Source organism: Podarcis erhardii (genome assembly GCF_964252035.2).
Source record: "Podarcis erhardii genome assembly, chromosome: 5".
Lineage (NCBI taxonomy): Eukaryota > Metazoa > Chordata > Lepidosauria > Squamata > Lacertidae > Podarcis > Podarcis erhardii.
This window is the reverse complement of record NC_138509.1, coordinates 5495439-5514787: the sequence shown is the minus strand read 5'-3', so window position 1 is coordinate 5514787 and position 19349 is coordinate 5495439. Positions and strand designations below refer to the sequence as shown.

The 19349-nt window shown below is 42.4% G+C and overlaps 1 protein-coding gene across 5 annotated transcripts in view; it reads left to right on the top strand.

Annotated features, from left to right (window-relative positions):
- Positions 1-2990: 2990 nt before the first annotated feature.
- PCLO (piccolo presynaptic cytomatrix protein) overlaps positions 2991-19349 on the top strand; it is a gene marked incomplete at its 5' end in the record, with an annotated part of 233953 nt that continues 217594 nt past the window's right edge. For all 5 annotated transcript variants that reach the window (XR_014156346.1, XM_081860927.1, XM_081860926.1 and 2 more), the window contains one exon: positions 2991-3115. The remainder of the gene's footprint in view (positions 3116-19349) is intronic.

Sequence of the window (19349 nt, the reverse complement as noted above, 5' to 3'; positions counted from 1 at the left end):
AAATACGGTAAATGAACTGTAAGATATAGAAAGAGGGATTTGTTTTAGATTGTTTTTGTTTTTTCTGATGTTTGTATTTTTTGTGTTTTCTTTTTACTATTTTTGTAATTTCCTTTTCTGGTTGAAACTTTAATAAATATTATTTAAAAAAATAAAAAATGAAATTTGTGCGATAACAGGTCCACTCATAGATGGAGCTAAATGGCTTTGAAAACATCAGTGGAACAACTTGTGTGTCAGGCCAATTGGGAAGACCAGCTGAAAAGGAACAGAAGATGCCAGCATTAACCACCCAAGGCGACAATCCTTATCAAGAGCATTGGGGTAGCTATGGAAGTACAGAGAGGCTGAGTCTATCAGTGGTGAATTGGAGGTGGGGAGGTGAGAGAAAGCAGCTCTGGCACTTTTTCCAGAGCAAGACAGTTTTGTGTTTTTTAATTGATACAACAACGAAAAAGGAAAACACAGATACAGAATTACACACAAGAAAAACAATAAACACAAAATTTTCTTAACAAACAATAAAACATACCGGTAAATTGGTCTTAACACTATAGACCCGACCTCCCATCTATTCCTTATTTCAATTTTATATTACTTGTTGCCAATACACACTTTTATCATAATTTATCTTTTTCTTAATACATCTTAACTCCTATGTCTAACTTGCAACTATTACTGAAATTCCTCAAATACTGCAACAGAATTTAAACTGCTGTAATTATATTTCAAATATTCTTTGAAAACCTCCCATTTTGAGACAAATTCCTGTTTTGGTTTATTCTTTATTTTTTCTGATAGACCATCTAATTCGGCATATTCTGTCAGCTTTTGGATCCATTCATGTATTGAGGGAATTTCAATACTCTTCCATTTTGCCGTGGTGAGAACTCTTGCTGCCATCGTAGCGTATGAAAATATATCCTTCATTTTTTGCAGAATATCCAAATCTGTAATTCCCAGGAGATAGGCCTCTGTTTTTTTATTAAAGGAGATCTTTAGCATTTTTTTGCAGTTTTGAGTGAGTACTCTCCCAGAATACGTATATTTTCTTACATAACCACCACATCTGGTAGAAAGTTCCTGAATTATCTCCACATCTCCAGCAATTACTTGGCACACTTTTGTACATTTTCGAAAGTTTCCAGGGTGTTAAGTACAATCAGTGCTGCATTTTTAGAAAGTTCTCTCTAATAATATAACAGTTTGTGAATTTCCAATTGTTCTTCCACAAATTTTCCCATTGGGACATAGTTATTGAATGGTCAAAGTCTTGTGACCCAGAGCAAGACAGCTGATTACATCCGCTGGAGCACCTGAGCTCAGGGTGATACTCATATATTCCACATTCCCCTCCTAGAACTACAGTTCCCCAAGTGGTTTAACAATCAATCCCTCTTCCCAGGAAACTGTAGCTCTGGGAGGGGAACATGCATCCTTAACAAACTTCAACTCCCATAATTATTTGGGGGAAGCCGTAACTGTTTAAAGTTAGAATCATGGTGCTCTGAATGTGGTCAAAGCACTTGCAGGCTTTAGATAAGAGAACATGTTTTTAGTAAGTTCTGTGTGAGCTCACCCACTAGTCTGCTTTGGGCAAGCTGCAAGGAGAGCAGGATTGGGCCCCTTCCCTTTTTAGGTCCTGAGTCTCTCCACTTAGATCTATTGCTCATGATAAATGGATTAATAAGCTACAGCTTTAGTTGATTAATATGAAAATGCATGTTTGAGGTCCTAATTTAAGTAGTAATATTTGCATGGGTCCATGTTTATTATTTTCTAGAAAGTATAGGTTGGAAAAATAAATTTGAAGCACAAAGCTATGCGTACCTATTTAGAGGTGAACCCCACTATATTCCTCTCAGGTCTTCTTCTTCGGTGGTTACTCATAGCTGAGTAAGATTGTCTTCCATGAACACAGTCTTAACAGTGAGTCCGTAAGTGACTGTGGAGGTCAATTTTGGACCCACACGTCCTTCCACAGTGGGGACATAGGTTTCCGGGCAGGAGTTGATCACGGTGTGGATTTGCCAAGCGTGGCTTCCTCTTAGCTCATGCCTCCTTTTCATCCTGAGTTTGTGCTTCTTCAAAATCCACAACACCTTTGGTAAAGCTGTTCTCCAATTGGAGCACTCTCAGGCCAGTGTTTCCTAGTGATCAGTGCTGGTGTTACCTTTTTTTTAAGATTTGCCTTGAGAGTGTCTTTAAACCTCTTTTGCTGTCCACCGGTATTTCGCTTTCCTTTCTTAAGTTGGGAATAGAGTAGTTGCTTTGGAAGACGATAGGCACCCGAACAACATGACCATTCCAACGAAGTTGATGTTGAAGAATCATTGCTTCGACACTGGTGATCTTTGCTTCTTCCAGTACACCAACATTAGTTCACCTGTCTTTCCAAGTGATGTGTACATTTTTCCCTACCTTTTCCTATCCTCTCAGGTAGATGTGGATTGGATAGCAGCCCCAATAGTGATTACCTAAATATATCTTTTGAACAAGCAAGGCATAAATAATCTGAACACATGCTCACTCTAGTACCGTAAAGAACCACAAAATGTCTAACAGTATATCCTGGGCATCCTTACTCATAAGTAAGTCCCACAGTGTTCAATAAGGTTTGCTCCTGAGAAAATATGCAAATGATTGCAGCCTAAATGATGTAACCACCACATTCAAAACATTTTTTTCTATGTACCCTTTGACCGCAAGAGTACATTTGTTCTTGTTTTCCTTCCCTGGGCCTGTTGCTTTCATGCTTTGGGGTGTGGATGCTTAAGATTGCTGCTTTAAAATAGCAAATGATACAATTTTGCTTAAATCACAGGATGTCTTACATAACATGATATCTTTTTAATCATTGTTGGATGGCATCTTTTTCTCTCTCTGTCTGTTGATTAGGGATCACTGATGCCACAGATATGCTCAGTATTAAGAGCTAGACAAAGCACTCACTTGTTTGAGGGAGGAGATGAAGGGATTAGCGAGACCAATATATCACAGACTAACCTCTTTGCTCTGCACATTCAGAGGAAGACGGGCAATTCCCAGTCTGTAGGACAGCCAGGACCAGTAAAGAGCAGGAATCTTTACACTCCTAGGACTGCAGGACTTTAAGGTATGAGGTTCTGTTATATAAAATCATAGCTATTCAGCTGACCTTTCCCTTTGTAAAGTACTTTCCTATTTGTTTACAAGTGTTCTGAATAATCTGTTGAGGATACAGAGTCTCACCTCTAAATTTCACAAAGTGGACTTCATTTCATGAATGTTTATGCTGTAATAACTGCATTTGTTAGTCTTTAAGGTGCCACAGGACTCTTACGTTTTAACCTCTCACACATTAAAGATAGAGGAAATAATTTACAAATAATCTTTAAAATATTGTTGTTTGGGGCCTAAAATTATGCAAATGAATATGCATGCATAATATTATTATCCAATATTGTTATCCAATGTGCATTCAACTGAATGGAACCAAGGCAAAAAAATAGAATTATAAATTCTGGATAATGGTTTCTCTTCCAGAATACTATGTGAGTACATAGCATTATGTAAGTCATGTAAGGATGCAAGTACAAAGTTATATGACCTCTTCTTTTATAGATGGATGTCCTCTTAGTCAAATTAGAATTCAATAGGTTATATTAATAAATGATGATTTCATGTGTTAGCAGTGACCAAATTCAGATTTCATTAGTTTGGGACTGAAAGACTATGAGAATGCATTCGAGATTAAGCTGTATGCCGGAACAAATTGTGATATTATGCAATATGTTTATTGCTTACGTGGCACAGAAGCTAAGGAAGGAGTTTCACTTTTCCATGTTAAATTGAACCACACCAAATACTCTATGCAATTTTGTTTTTTCGATACATAGTTTTCAATATACTAACTACTGTTTGGAGATATGCTATATTGTCATTTTGTGAAGAGTCCTAGGCTCCTCTGGGAGGTGGGTGGTATATAAACACAATCCCATGATAGCTATAATAGTTTTCTTTGGGTTTTTTGTTTATCCGTTTGTTGCATGGGGGAACATTCTATCATGTGAGTTTTGGCATGAAGTCTGAAGCCAAGCAAACACAGGGTGACCTTAGTGGGACTTTCTGATCACACGAAAGTGCAGTTTTGCACAGCCTCCTGAAAGGTAGCTGATGCATTCTAGCCAGGATCCAGGGTCGTCCAACTATTTGGGTGAGCTATTGAGGGGGGGAAAGGGAGACTATGGTTGCAATTCTCTACACCCTAGGAGTAAATCCCATCAAACACAGCAGGGTTTCCAGGGCTGTTAAGAGGCCCTGGAACATAACCAGGAACAAATGTCTATGGCAGGCACTTGTTGCATTTTATTTACTTTTATATAAAATATTTCTTAATCACCCTTGCATCACAAGATTCCACAACACTATACAAAAAGTGTAAATAAATTGAAGTCCTGCAACCTACAAATGCAGTTTTAAAGAAGAGAGAGATAGGAGACAAAAATAACCCGAACTAAAATAGTCTAAAATCTCAAATGCCCGGGCAAATAGGAAGGTCTTCATCTGGCACTAAAAAACTTACAGTGTCAGCACCAGGCGACCCTCGTTCTGGAGGGCATTCCAGAATTTGGTGGCCAATGCAGAAAAGGCCCTGTCCTTTGAAGAAGTATTTTAATGTTTGACATATTAGTGTATTTTTGGTCTTTGTGGAAGCCACCCAGAGTGGCTGGGGAAACCCAGCCAGATGGGCGGGGTACAAATAATATATTATTATTATTATTATTATTATTATTATTATTATTATTATTATTATTATATATTCAGCCTCCACTGAAAAGGACTCTTGGAGCAGGGCCTGTCCAGAAGATGTTAGGATATGGACAGGCTGGCATGGGAAAGAGATGTTCCTTCAAGTATTTGGCTCTGAAGCCATTTAGGTCTTTGGATTGTGGTCACTGTATATCTACTTCAATAAATAAAGAGATACAGCCCAAGAATACAATAACAGCATTTGTCTACCTGGCTGGATCCCGGGTATCACTGGAAACGAATGTGCTTTCTGTTTTATCCTGAGATATCAAAACCGCCTACATTCATTGTGAAAACTCTTCATTCAGCTCTGGCATTGCAATGAAAACCAGCCATGTGACACACTGTGCACATGGATTAATAAATCTCTTCACCCACGCAGTGAGAGCACCACAGTTTCGTAACACCGGTGTCGAGGGCAGGCGAGGATGTCAGGCAATCCTTTTAAAGTCTTCTGCCAAGGCATGCTAAGGTGTATACATTGCATTCCTATTAAGATACAAAGCGTTTAAGAAGGTGTCTTGTCTAGCGTTAGAATAAAGGAAGATTTTGTATGGCTAAAGTCCATTCCAAACACCCACCCTTCAAAAATAAAAAGGCCCCTTAGGCACACTTCACGCAAAAACCAGATGTTAGAGACCGGCAGCGGAAGAGAGATGTCGCTTTTGTGCCGTGGTCTTGAACTTCTTGGGGCCATCTGGATCACCCGTGCTGTTGCAAGCTGGATTTGGGGTGCAATGATCTCATCCTGCAAAGCTCTTGTATTCTTAGTTCTGTGCTTTTAGCAGCTGCATGGCAAGCCTCTGTGACAAACATAAATATCAAGACTGGATTATTCAATGTGCACAGTGTGAGGTTTCCCTTGGGTGTAACAAAAACGCTGCAGCTAGTGTAGAATGCAGCCTCTAGATTGTTGACTGAAATGTTGTTGTTGTTGTTGTTTAACTTTCTATACTGCCTTTTATCCAAAGATCACAAGGTGGTTTACAACACCGTATAACACAGGCTTCCTCAACCTTGGCCCTCCAGATATTTTTGAGACTACAATTCCCAGCATCCCTGACCACTGGTCCTACTAGCTAGGGATCATGGGAGTTGTAGGCCAAAAACATCCTAAGGGCTGAGGTTGAGGAAGCCTGATATAACACATCTGCTGGAAACTGCACTGGCTGCCAACATGCTATTGGGTGCAGTTCAGGGTTCTGCTTTTCGCATTCATAGCCCTAATCAGCTTGAAACCAGGTTAGCTAAGGGACCGCCTCCTGCAGAAGAGCTTGCTGAATCAGACCAATAGGCACTCAAATTCAGCATCCTGTTCTCACAGTGGCCAACCAGATGCCTGTGGGAAACCTGTGAGACAGACCTTAGCACGGCAGAACTCTTTCCTCTGGCAGTTTCCAGTTTCCAATTCAGAAGGCAGAGCATAGCTGTCATGGCTAGTAGCCCCTAGTTGGAGAGTCAGTGTGGTGTGGAGAGCCAGTGTGGTGGGAGAGCCAGTGTGGTGTAGTGGTTAAGAGCGGTAGTCTCGTAATCTGGGGAACCGGGTTCGCGTCTCCGCTCCTCCACATGCAGCTGCTGGGTGACCTTGGGCCAGTCACACTTCTTTGAAGTCTCTCAGCCCCACTCACCTCACAGAGTGTTTGTTGTGGGGGAGGAAGGGAAAGGAGATTGTTAGCCGCTTTGAGACTCCTTAAAGGGAGTGAAAGGCGGGATATCAAATCCAAACTCTTCTTCAATCCACTGTGCTGTGGTCTAAACCACTGAGCCTCTTTTTTTTTTTATAAATATTTATTAAAGTTTTTAAATATAAATGCACACATAATAAACAATCTTATTTCTGTCATAACAATTTCATCACTTCTTTGGACTCCCTCACGTCTCCCGCTCCCATTTGCATCGTTAATAATTTTTCCACACAAATTATCAACTTGTTTTCAATCTCATGTCCATTCATTCAAATATAATCTAGCACTTCTTCCAAAAAATTCTATATTTTCTTTAGTCTCACTTATCATCAAATTTAAATCTAATTTAGTGGTGAGCAGTTTTTTATAATCCAGCATCCTTCTTAAGATTCAACCAAATTACAATGTTTTTGTAAATACATTTTGAATTTCTCCCAGTCTTCCTCCATCTTCTCTTCTCCCAGATCACGGATTCTGCCGGTCATCTCGGCCAGTTGCATATAGTCCATCAGCTGCATCTGCCACTCTTCCAGTGTGGGTAGATCTTGAGTTTTCCAGTTTTTTGCGATAAGAATCCTTGCTGCCGTTGTTGCATACATGAAAAATGTTCGATCCTTCTTTAACACCTTCTGGCCGACAATACCCAGGAGGAAGGCCTCTGGTTTCTTTGTGAAGGTATACTTAAATACCTTTTTCAGTTCATTATATATCATTTCCCAGAAGACCTTCACCTTAGGGCATGTCCACCAGAGGTGAAAGAATGTTCCTTCATTTTCTTTACATTTCCAACATTTATTATCAGACGAATGGTATATTTTAGCAAGTTTAACTGGGGTCATGTACCATCTATAAACCACTGAGCCTCTTGGGCTTGTCAATCAGAAGGTTGGTGGTTCGAATCCCCGTGACGGGGTGAGCTCCCGTTGCTCTATCCCAGCTCCTGCCAACCTAGCAGTTCGAAAGCACGCCAGTGCAAGTAGATCAATAGGTACCACTGCGGCGGGAAGGCAAACGGTGTTTCCATGCACTCTGGTTTCTGTGACGATGTTCCATTGTGCCAGAATCCATTTCGTCATGCTGGCTACTTGACCCAGAAAGCTGTCTGTGGGCAAACACCAGCTCCCTCGGCCTGAATCGAGATGAGTGCCGCACCCCATAGTTGCCTTTGACTGGACTTAACTGTCCAGGGGTCCTTTACCTTACCTTTTTTTTACTGTGAAAAGTGGACTGAGTCAACCTCTTTTCCACCCCAAGCTCAGTGTGGTTGTTTAAAAAGTAGAGAGTGTAAAACAGGGGTAGGCAACCTAAGGCCCGGGGGCCCAATCGCCTTCTCAATCCGGCCCACGGATGGTCTGGGAATCACGGTGTTTTTCCATGAGTGGAATGTGTCCTTTTATTTAAAATGCACCTCTGGGTTATTTGTGGGGCATAGGAATTCGTTCATTCCCCCCCAAAAAATATAGTCCGGCCCACCACATGGTCTGAGGGACAGTGGACCGGCCCACAGCTGAAAAAGGTTGCTCACCCCTGGTGTAAAGCTTTATTTATACCCAGTCTTTTTGGACAACTCCTTACAAGGTGGCTTATTAAAAATTATAACAAAAAAATGTTGCATAGTCAGTAAAATAACAATTAACTAGCACAGCTAGAAAGTCTTCTGTTTATATAACCTCTCTTCAGCTGATTTTTAAAGCTATAATTACAAAAATTATTTGTGAGCCAAAAAGTATAGAGAACAAAGAAAACTCCCAAAATAATAAAGATAAAATTCCTTTTAACTGACTTTACTGCATTGTAAAGGGCAACAAGTTCTTTTATAATGCTGGAGCTTGTCTGTTATTGATAAGAGATGTGCATTATAATATTTATGCCACGGGTAACTATGTTTCTGCATAAATGTCTGGAAACTGAGCCATGAGATACTGATCAAGAAGCCTAGTTCACGGTTTTCCTGCAGTACAGCAGCAGGTGCTTGAACTCTGAACGTGGGCAAATGAACAACAACACATCTCTTCTGTTGTTTCAGTGTATCTGAAGAAGTGTGCATGCACACGAAAGCTCATACCAAGAACTGACTTAGTTGGTCTTTAAGGTGCTACTGGAAGGAATTTGTTTTGTTTTAACACATCTCTTGTTCCTGTTAGTAAGGCATGGGATTGCTGCTGTCAGTGCTGGTGGAGGAATTACAGTGCACTTAATCATAACTCCTAGGTTTCTTATCTTTGTTTGCACAACCCTTTCTTTCCTGGCAACTGCTTCCCTGTGATGATGGCAAGTTGCAACTATCGAATGCAGCAACGGCTGTGTGAGAAGCAGCAGCACCTACAAAACCAGTGTGCAATGAGTCAAATGGCCTTTAAAAGCAGATGGGTGGGGGTGGAATCTGTGGGTTCGACTGGAGCAGTAGCACGGGGCATCTGGAGTACTCTCCTGAAAGAGATTCGGAAAGCTGCATCTGTTGAATCCTTCAGTCATTTCTCAAAAACCCAGTTGTTTATCCAGACCTGTTTATGCACCTGCTCTTTTAACTGCTGGAATTAAAGTAAATGTGTTGGATTCTGATATTTACTTGTATTTTATTGCATTTTTAATTTAATAATTTCTGTAATCTGCTTAGGGACTTTTGCCAAAAATGTTAAGCCCTTTGCCCCGGCACCGTTTCGCCAGTCTAAATTACTCCTCCCTCTGTTGTTGTTTTTTTAAATAAATTTTTATTAAGGTTTTAAAGATTACAGAAAAAAAAAGAGAAAGAAAGTAATAACAATCAAGGGGGGGGAGAAAAAACAATACATATATATAAAAAAATCATCCAAAAACCATAAAACAGAAGAAAAAATAAAAAAAAGTCAAACCTGTACATCACTTGCTTACATTCACTTATTTCCTTGACCTCCTCACACCTCCCATCTTTGTATTCTAATTCAATTTGTTATTTCAGCAAATCCTTCCAACCTTATTTTATCTTAATAATTTGTCTTAATATACTATAATTTTACATTCTCTCTTTCACCAACTCATTTTTACTTAATCCTTTATGTCGTTTCTACTAAAACCACATAATTTTCTTTTCCCAACATCTTTCTAACAATCCTTAATTTTGCAATATTTTTGAAGATAAACTTTGATTTTTTTCCAATCTTTTTCCACCAACTCTTCTCCTTGGTCCCGGATTCTGCCAGTCATCTCAGCCAGTTCCATGTACTCCATCACCTTCATCTGCCATTCTTCCCGGGTGGGTAGATCTTGTGTCTTCCAATACTTTGCGATGAGTATTCTTGCTGCTGTTGTGGCATACATTAAAAAAGTTCTATCCTCCTTTCGCACCAATTGGCCGACCATGCCCAAGAGAAAGGCCTCTGGTTTCTTCTGGAAGGTATATTTAAATACCTTTTTCATTTCATTATAAATCATCTCCCAGAAGGTCTTAATCTTTGGGCATGTCCACCAAAGGTGAAAGAATGTACCTTCAATCTCTTTACATTTCCAACATTTGTTATCGGGCAAATGATAAATTTTTGCAAGCTTGACTGGTGTCAAGTACCACCTGTAAATCATTTTCATTATATTCTCTCTTAAGGCATTGCATGCCGTAAACTTCATACCTGTGATCCATAACTTTTCCCAGTCAGCCATCATAATGTTATGTCCCACATCTTGTGCCCATTTGATCATAACAGATTTAACCATTTCATCCTGGGTATTCCATTTCAACACCAAGTTATACAGTACATTCTTGACAAATTCTTAGTTTTTGGATCTAACAATTCTGTTTCCAATTTTGATTTTTCCACCTGAAAGCCAATTTTCTTGTCCAGGTTATAAGCCTCCCTTATTTGGTAATAATGAAGCCAATCTCGTACTTTATTTTTCAGCTTGTCAAAACTCTGCAGCTTTAATCTATCTCCTTCTTGTTCCAAAATTTCCCAATATTTCAGCCAATTTGCCTCCATATTGAGTTTTTTCAGAGCCTTAGCTTCCATTGGTGACAACCACCTTGGAGTTTTATTTTCAAGCAAGTCCTTATATCTTATCCATACATTAAATAGTGCTTTCTAAATTACTCCTCCCTCTGAAGCTGCTACTGTCCTTGCAGCAAATCTTCTGGGTCATTTGTGATTCCTGAGTGTGCTACCAGTACCAGAGGTGGCTGGAATTATGGGTTTGCAATCGTGCTTGTCATATTTTGTTGGCTCTCCACATTCTGCTTCTTGATCTTTATACTTATTATTAGCGTTGTGCCAGTTTTTTTCTGCATTAAGAAAAGCCAATTAGGAAGTAGAAAAATTATCCAAAAGAAGTGAACATTTTGGTGAAACTTTACTTTTGAGGTGGCTGTGTGTGTGGTTATGAGTCTTCTTTCTTTCATTCTACACACCATTACTCTGGTAGTCTGCATTCTGCAGCCTTCCTGGGTGCCAATGCTTCCTAAAACCCAGTACATCCTCAGCTGAGCTTTCCTGAAAGCACAGAAAAGTGGTGATGCTATCTGCCATGCTCTTGAGAGCTTCTCACTGTTGTGTTTTTTCAAGTGGAGAATTTTTACTTTTTTAAAAAATAATGGCATTAAAAAAAAGATATAATGGAGGACTTCCTTTTAAAAATAAGAATTGGTGAGTGCACCAAGCTCAGGAACTTGGTACCCAGTCTACCCGGTTTCCTGCTCTTTAATTAAAGCTCAGAGGAAGATAACATGACTGAGAACTCATCCCATGGAGCTTTTTGAGATCAGGAAGTTCAGGCAGCTGGGGAGGCTGCAGAGAGCTGGAGAAAGAAAAACACTCACCACCGCCAGCTACCACACAACAACAAGGTGAACTCAAGCCTGTGCCACTCAAAATTATGAAAAAATTCTAAAGAACACTCTCTCATTCAGGGAAGAAAAGTTGAAATTTGAGGGCAGGCTTTGTATCAGATCAAAGCTGATATCCTAGGGGGCTAGTTTTATCATCTCTCTTTAAAACAGTGGTAGTATTTGATTTATCTTTAAAAGAAAAAACGTTATTCACAGTAGTGACAGTAAGTACCCTTTTATTGTGTTGTGCAAAATACAGTTATTACAAGACTTTGTCACCTCTACCTGATAACATTCATAGCATCTCTGTAGCAAGCTGGCTACTTTTAGTATCAGCCATGTCAATTTATAATTTGCTGCTTGTTTGAACCACTTACATTTAGCCTTTAACATCCTCAAGCTAAGTAGATCATAGTTGTGATAATGTAGGACATGATCAACAACTCTGGAGAAATTGCAGTTGTCACAGCTTTGGTGGAAATGGCATTGGGCAATATCCTTTTTGGGTAAGATTCATTGTCGTAGGGGGAGATGTATGCCTCTTCCATCCCCCCATGACTGAGGAGTATCCCGTTAAAGGGATCCTGAGGGCAGAGCTTCTGCCCATACACCCAGGCAGGGGCTGAGGGCCATAGCACTCCCCAACATGGCAAACCTGATGGATTGCATCTATTTGATGTATGTCATAAAAAGGTATGTGTACCCCTGATCATTAGGTCCAGTCACGGGCAACTCTGGGGTTGCGCGCTCATCTTGCTCTACAGGCCAAGGGAGCTGGTGTTTGTCTGCAGACAGCTTCCCAGTCATGTGGCCAGCATGACTAAGCCACTTCTGGCAAACCAGAGCAGTGCACGGAAATGCCGTTTACCTTCCCGCCGAGCGGTACCGATTTATCTCTTTGTACTTTAACGTGCTTTCGAACTTCTAGGTGGGCAGGCAATGGGAGCTCACCCCGTTGCGGGGATTCGAACTGCCAACCTTCCAATCAGCAAGCCCTAGGCTCAGTGGTTTAGACCACAGTACACCTGCATCCCTTGCTGTATGTCATAGGTCATCCTTATATCAGGTTTGACCCCCTGCAATTGTCCAGCAAGCGGGCTGGATAATATTTGAGAAACCCAGGGCCAAGCCAAGCTCACGTGCATCTGTAATCAACAAATTTGTGGCTGAACTTGAATCCAAGAAGCCCGTCTGTGGTCCTTTCATTATCTGTTGCATGTACTGTGGGGGTTGTCTGCCACCCAATCATCTTTGTTGGAAACTTAGAAGATTATTTCATGCCACTCTTCTAAGGAATATGTTAGAAAGAAAAATACAAGAGGGATGAAGATATTAGAAAAGAATGGACTATGATACTGACTATATAGGACTCGTATTTTGTACATATTGGACTCGGTGGTCAACCGAAAAGTTACATTTTTATTATTGTCAGGGGTTCAGGAGCAGAGACACAGGAGAGGGAGCAAATGGAGAGCGAGGAGGAGGAATCCGAGGGGGGTGTAGGCAGTGACAGTGGTCAGAGAGATTCCACAAGCCTCTCCAGCGAATCGGAAGATTCACAGAAGGGAGCGCCGATGGCCAGGGCGAGGGGGGTGCCAAGGGGGAAGCCCCAGAGGGAAGGGGCCAGCGGGGACTCCCTGAGCAGCAGTTGGAAATCAGGACCAGCTTCCCCACCAGGACGCAGTGGGGGGGGAGGAGTCCCAGGAATCGGGACCAGTGTTCTCACCACCAGCGAGAGGAGATGAGTCAGGATTGACCACGCCCACATCAGAGAGCGGGGAAACGGTCAGGAGGAAGGTTACCGGCTGGGCGCGCGTGCCAAGTTCAAATGTACAGGCGAGCGGCACAGCAGGTAGCCCGGATAGGGAGCCAGGTCCTAAAGCCCGCCGGAAGGAAGGGCAAGACTCAGGGGGGTCAGCGTCAGAAGAGTCCAGGAAGGAGGAAACCCCAGGGGGCAGAAGGACCCAGAGGAGGAAAGAACAGCGCAGGAGGTGGAGCCGGGCTAGGATCTTAAACTGGTGCGGAAGGGGTAGTGATTCAGAGGGGACTTCGCCGATCTAAAGTCAAGACGTAGGGCTGCACGCTCTGGGGTTTGAAATGGAAACTAAACTTCAATAAAGACTTTTGTACATTACATCAACCGGGCGTTGGTCCTCTGTGAGCTGGGACCTAGAGGCAGTTCTGACAATTATATTATGTCACGGTGTTGTTTTTGACATTATGAGAAGTGGTATCTAATTTTTGAGAAGTAGTTCTAGTAAATAACTTTGCAATTGTTACTATACGGCCTATTATGTTTACATGAGTTTTCAACTGGATTTGCATAATATAGGCATTCTGGTGGTTCATGGTTTATGCATTGTGGGGATGCCAGGTCACATTGTCTGGGCTCACAGCTGGTAGATTCAACTGATGCAGGATGCTGCAGCCAGGTTGTTTAGTAGAGCAGCTAGATGCACACGTTACACCTGTGCTGAGGGAACCGCACTGGCTGCTAATCAGCTACCGAGCCATCCTCATCCTTTCGTTGTTTTTTAATATATAATTTTTATTAAATTTTCTGTATTACAATTTTTTTGTATTACAATTCAGAAGATTCATTTAAACAACTTTAAAAAATGAATGACTACCCTTCTTCTCTTTCCATGGTTCATAAATCCCTGCATATTTTACATAAACCAAACCATTCAGTATTCCATTATTCCATTCATCAAAACTTATTTACACTGTTGAATTTATCTTAATGCTGCCAGCGTTTTCAAGTGACCAAACAATTAAACCCCTGTGTTGCAAACAATTATCAGTAATATCCAAGGCAACACGATGACTAAGTAACAATGCAATATCAATATAAACTCTTTATATAATTTATACGGAAGATTGAACAATATGAAAAACCAAATAAACAGAATCTCATAAATCTCTGAAAGTACGTCTTATAAGTCTCTGAAAGTCTTTGTAGCCTATGCAAGTCTCTGAAAGAAGCAATGGGTCAGATTCTTATCTGATGAAAACAAGCCATAAAGCTTTGTTTTATGACGTCCAACGCTGCCGAAGTGGTCTGCAAACCCACTGTTTCATTGAATTCTGCTTCAGCACAACAGAAGGATACAAAAATGCTTCATAAACCCATATATATGGTGAATGGAATATTGCACTGTTACTTGGTCATCATGTTGCCTTGGATATTACTAACGTTTTCAAGTGCACACAATTTCCCCCCATATATTCAATCTTGTTTAAACGTATGTTCTTCTTATTCTCTTATTCTATGTGTTAGGTCCGCAAGCTACACATATTCCATCAGTTTAAGTTGCCATTCTTCTTTAGTTGGGACCTCACTCGTTTTCCATTTTTGGGCTAACAAAACAAGGGCTGCAGTAAGGTAAAGGTAAAGGTACCCCTGCCCGTTCGGGCCAGTCTTGCCAGACTCTAGGGTTGTGCGCTCATCTCACTCTATAGGCTGGGAGCCAGCGCTGTCCGCAGACACTTCCGGGTCACGTGGCCAGCGTGACAAGCTGCATCTGGCGAGCCAGCGCAGCACACGGAACGCCATTTACCTTCCCGCTGGTAAGTGGTCCCTATTTATCTACTTGTACCCGGGGGTGCTTTCGAACTGCTAGATTGGCAGGTGCTGGGACTGAACGACGGGAGTGCACCCCGCCTCAGGAATTTGAACCGCCGACTATGCGATCGGCAAATCCTAGGCGCTGAGGTTTTACCCACAGCGCCACCCGCGTCCCTAAGGGCCGCAGTAGTGGCATACATAAATAACCCATTCTGACACCTGGGAATTTCCATCTGAATTATCCCCTCAACCTTTCGTTGTTTTGTTGTCATTCTGATCAATTTGGGACCATGTTACCTGAAACACTTCCTTACCCCAAGTAAGATCTGTAAGATCAGGCAGAGGCAAACTCGGCCCTCCAGATGTTTTGGGACTACAACTCCCATCATCCCTGACCACTGGTCCTGCTAGCTAGGGGTGATGGGAGTTGTAGTCCCAAAACATCTGGAGGGCCGAGTTTGCCTATGTCTATGTAAGATTATGTAGATCATCCAGAGGAATTCTGCTTGTGACACTGTACTCTACAGAATATCATAAGGCTGATGCTAAAACAGACATTTTCTGCTGTTATCCCTATATCGTCTCACCCTCCAGCACCAGTTGCTTCAGATGCTTTGTGCTACGGATACAAAGTCCTTCTTCATACTCACACCGGAGCCAGGATCCTGATCCGAGCGCTGCACCACACAAGCTGACAGTGACTATGGCGCTAGAGCAAAGGCTTCACTGCAGAGGACAAACAAGAAAACGCACACACACACACTGTGCAACACCACACATTTTCCCACCATATAACACCTCCTGGCTCCGGTGTGAGGATGAAGAAGGATACATACACAAACCCCTGTTTCTTCAATAGGCTATTTAGCTTCTGCTGTGTTGTAATAAATGAAGCAAAAGATAGAAAAGATACTTCTTTCAAACATGAGTAGTAATGTATCTTACATTTCTCTGTTCTCCCAAAACAGCACCTATATGGAACTTTTGGTGAAATGCAAAATTGTTTTATTAATTTATTTAATGTAATCAATTAACATATCTTCCTAATTCAGAGCAAGTACTTAGACTAAGTACTTAGGTCTAAGTAGCTTAGGTTCGTAGGTGTCTAATCCTATTGGTGGTTATTGTGATGTAGGCTCTTAAATAACGCAATTCACTTTTGAAAATGGGATTTAGGCAATTGTAAAAATTGTTCCCGCTTGAAAATGTAAACATTGGTCTGTTAAACACATATCTACTTTCTTCCATAACATGCATGTGGCTTTCCTCGTGTGTCACAAATGAATATTGTACACATGCTACTTTTTTCTTCTTTGTCAAGGGTTATGTGCCTAAGCATATTCTGTGTACTGGTACATTAGATACAGTAAAAATTGGACAAAATCACTCATTTTTCACAAGTGGTAGCATTTTGGATGTTTTAAGCATGCAGATATATTGCATTGGTTCTTCGTTCCACAGATCTTTGCCTGCCTGGTCTCCCTGTTTGCTTACATGTTCACTGAATGCTGTTGCTTGTTATACCCCTTTCTGTCTTCTCTTTGGACAGGCCGATAGGCAGATATTATTTGTAGTCTAAACAGCCCTGGGGGTGCGGGTGCATCCTAAATCAAGAGGGAACTACAGTGGTACCTCGGGTTACATACGCTTCAGGTTACAGACTCCACTGACCCAGAGATAGTACCTCGGGTTAAGAACTTTGCTTCAGGATGAGAACAAAAATCGTGCTCCGGCGGCACGGTGGCAGCGGGAGGTCCCATTAGCTAAAGTGGTGCTTCAGGTTAAGAACAGTTTCAGGTTAAGAACAGACCTCCGGAATGAATTAAGTACTTAACCCGAGGTACCACTGTATACAATAAATAGAGGAAGTAAAAAATGTTTATTAAGGGGCGTGGGTGGCGCTGTGGTCTAAACCACAGATCAGAAGGTCAGCGGTTCAAATCCCCGTGACGGGGTGAGCTCCTGTTGCTCGGTCCCAGCTCCTGCCAACCTAGCAGTTCGAAAGCATGTCAAAGTGCAAGTAGATAAATAGGTACCATTACAGTGGGAAGGTAAATGGTGTTTTTGTGCGCTGCTCTGGTTCGCCAGAAGCAAATTAGTCATGCTGTCCGCTGGCTCCCTCGGCCAGTAAAGTGAGATGAGCGCCGCAACCCCAGAGTCGTCCGCGACTGGACCTAATGGTCAGGGGTCCCTTTACCTTTAAAATATTTATTCTTACTTTGTCTAGCATCTAAAGAGCTTACTTAGGTGCACCCAAGGACTTGAACAGACCTCTTCAGATGTTTTACTGTTCTTTCAACAGTGGACTACTACTGGCATATCACATTGCGCTTTTGGAAGTCCCACTCCATTTCCAAAATGGTTTCTTACGCAGTGGGGGGGGGTGCGTGCTTCTGTTGTAAAATGCAAGCCCAAAGTCTTCTTAGGCATGCAAAAATTATTGTAGCGTTATTTTTAATAAACATTTCAAGTGTCAGATGCTTAACAGTTTGCCAGTCATAGCAGTGCTTTTGTATTTGTGGTCTCTAGAAGGTGGGAGGTGTGATCACATCTTATGGCATAATTTGGTGGAACGCTCCCTGCATGTTTCCCCATGATGGGGAACCTGATTTCCTTCTGGACTAACTCTATGGAATGGCAGTGGTTCCAATCTTCCCTACAGGAAGAGAGCAGCCCTGGGAGTCTGCCTTTGGGGCCACTGGCAAGTATGCTGGGCAGTATTTTATTCCCAGTGCTATTTAATATTGTTGCACGCCACCCCAATCTCTGAGCATTGTGAGGGTTCCAGGGACTTACGCCTTTTGGAAAAATGAGGCACAGCAGAGACTGTTGTCTTTATGATATCTGGTTTATTTACACATATATACCACAGGTGGTGCTGTGGGTTAAACCACAGAGCCTAGGACTTGCCAATCAAAAGGTCGGGGGTTCTAATCCCCGCGACGGGGTGAGCTCCCATTGCTCGGTCCCAGCTCCTGCCAACCTAGCAGTTCAAAAGCATGTCAAAGTGAAAGTAGATAAATAGGTACTGTTCCAGTGGGAAGATAAATGGTGTTTCCGTGCACTGCTCTAGTTTGCCAGAAGCAGCTTAGTCATGCTGGCCACATGACCCGGAAGCTGTACGCCGGCTCCCTCGGCCAGGAAAGAGAGATGGGCGCCGCAACCCCAGAGTCGGTCACAACTGGACCTAATGGTCAGGGGTCCCTTTACCTTTACCTTACCACCTGAGCCTATGGACTCCAGAAGGGTCTTCTATCTCCCATACCTACAGTCTTGGATTCAGACAGAAATCAAACATTGTGCTCTGGCTCGTTGACTTTTCCAGCCTTCAGCTGACATTACACACACTTTTCAACTCTAAACTCTGGCTTTTGTCCTTCTAACCAACTAAGAGCTATAAGAGCAGCCCCACCCATTTGTCATCTGTCCCAGAGCCCCCCCTCCATTGCTTTCGTAATGGCTCATCACCTTTCCTTCCTTCTCTTAATGGCCCATCAGGCCAGGCATTTACCGCATGAGGAAGCTAGCATATTTTAACCCTTGCTCAATCCAGGGGTTCGGAAGACTTGATTAAATTCTAACACTTACTGGATCCAGGTATTTGGCACCCTGGAACTCATAGCAATATCTGTGAGAAGCTGCTGGGAGCGGTCATTGGGAGTTTGGGGACACGGTGCCATCAGTTTGCTGACGACACTCAGCTCTTTTTCTCTGTAACATCAAATTCCGGAGAGGCTGTGTTGGCCCTGAACGGGTGCCTGGAAGTAGTGGTGAAGATGGATGAGGGAAAAGCAAGCTCAGCTTGAATCCTGGCAAGGCCCTGTGGGCAAGTGATTCTTGTGTCCAAGAAATGGGCAGCTGGTTCGCAAGTCTGGGGGTGCTTCTGGGTCCAGCTTTTGTCACTGGAGACCCAAGTAGCTCCAGAGGCTAGGAGCGCCTTTCACCAGATGTGCATGGTACAACAGCTTCAACTCTTCCTGGACTGAAAGAGCTTGATCACAGTAGTTCAGTCATTTGTGACTCTGAGAATGGATTAGTCCAATGTGCTATGTGGGGCCTCCCTTGCGCTTGACCTGGAAACGACAGTTAGTGAAGAATGCTGCAGCAGAGCTGCTGGCAGGAGTGCAGCCTTGCAACTGGGGCAAGTTGAAGGTGCAACTGTTAGTACAGAAGGCTTGGGACCACTTACCCTATGTGGATGAAAAAGATCCCTAACTTATGCCTTTGGGTTCGACCTAAATCCCCCTCCCATGTTTCAACGGACCTTGTTGTTGTTGGACGTTAGTGCCATGTGTCACAAAATAACACTGTCGTGTGTCATTTTGCAGTATGAGGACAACAGAGAGTGAACTGGGCTCACTTCAGAACCAGATGGGCTGGAAAGCCGCAGATGTGTGAACTGAGGGAGTCATGTACACAGAATCCCTGAGGGAAGCTTTGAGCAGATGTGCCGTGTCTGATTATGTCACCTGGTCCTTTCCCTTTCGGCTTTGTCCTGGCCTCCCTCTGAGGT